Below are 1,474 nucleotides of genomic sequence, written 5' to 3' on the forward strand. Positions count from 1 at the left end.
GCGGTTTGTAAGCAGGAGGAATGTACTTAGCACGCTTGACAGCTTCGGAGTCTCCAGCTCAATCGACCGCTCGAGCATGCACTCGGTCGAGTGGCTGTTCGAGTCCCTGGTCAAGTGCGCTTGCAAGCTCCATTTGCTTTGCACAAACGTCACTTGGGGCTTCAGTAACTGATGAATTCCCCCAAACTTGGACTGCACTGTCCTCAGTGACTTCCTCATCAGAGATATGGATGGCTTTTGCAGTGAACTCCTTTGGATTTTGAACAGCTTTTCCAGGGAGTTGGTTGGGTTTAGGAGCTGAAGTAGAGGCAATGTTGCTCTCCATATACTTCACTCTAGAGTTAAGACCTTCAAACTTCATGTTAAGGTCATTGTACTGTGATGTGAGCCTTTTGTTCAACTCAGCAAACTGTTTGTCTTCCTCAATCATTCCTTGTGTTTGCCCAATCAACAACTGTTGCATCATAGCTCTTAATTCTTGTTCTTGGCCTTGGTTAGTCTGAAACCCTGGTGGGGGACACAACTGAGGCTGGAACACTTGATGTTGTTGTTTGGGGACATAGTTGTTCTGTTGTTGAGGCTGTTGAGGTGGATAGAGTTGGTCTTGAAGGTTGGCCACATTGTTACTCCTATAAGAGAGATTGTTGTTCTTGAAACCTCCTTGGTTGTAGCCTTTGAATCCTCCATGGTTTTGCATGTAGAACAACTCAGCAAATTCGTTCTCCCCTTCTTGAACAGGAACCTCTTCTTCACCAATGAAGTGAATGGACTTTTGTTGGCTAAGTAGGATCTTGTCAAGCTACTCATTGACCATCTTCAAGTCCTTCTTATACTTCTCCTCTTGATCAGTGGATGATGACCTTACTGTTCTATCATAATCCTCATTATAGTTCCCATCAGACTTAGCAAGATTCTCAATTAGTTCCCATCATTCTTCCACATTCTTGTTGAGGAAGTTGCCATTAGAAGCTGTATCAAGAAGCATCCTGATCTTGGGAAGCACTCCTCTATACAATGTGCTAAGTAGGGACTCATTGCTGAAGCCATGGTGAGGACACTGAGTCTGGAACCCTTTAAACCTCTCCCAAGCTTCACAAAAGCTCTCATTGTTCCTTTGAGCAAACCCAGAAATTTCATTTCTCAACCTAGCAGTCCTTGCATTTGAGAAGAATTTGGCCAAGAAAGCCTTCTTGCAAGCATCCCATGTGGTTATTGCTCCAGCAGGAAGAGTTTTCTCCCAAAGGTGAGCCTTGTCTCCAAGTGAAAATGGGAAGAGCCTCAACTTGAATCCATCTTCACTCACACAATTAATCTTTGTAAGACAACAGATTCTGTCAAACTCATCAAGGTGATCTAGTGGATCCTCCATTGGCAACCCATGGAACTTGTTGGCTTGAATCATGGAGATCAATCCACTCTTGATCTCAAAATTGTTGTTTGCTACTGTGGGAGGCACAATACCAGCTCTTTGGTT

General features: G+C 44.1%; 1 non-coding gene across 1 annotated transcript; it reads left to right on the top strand.

Annotated features, from left to right (window-relative positions):
* The first annotated feature begins 1,040 nt into the window (after nucleotides 1-1,040).
* Nucleotides 1,041-1,147, top strand: LOC147943808 (small nucleolar RNA R71). Its single transcript, XR_015558696.1, has one exon. It is a non-coding gene; the product is annotated as a small nucleolar RNA R71 (small nucleolar RNA).
* The last annotated feature ends 327 nt before the right edge of the window (nucleotides 1,148-1,474 follow it).

Source organism: Camelina sativa, chromosome 5 (genome assembly GCF_030686135.1).
Source record: "Camelina sativa cultivar CO46 ecotype springtype chromosome 5, ASM3068613v1".
Taxonomy (NCBI): Eukaryota; Viridiplantae; Streptophyta; class Magnoliopsida; order Brassicales; family Brassicaceae; genus Camelina; species Camelina sativa.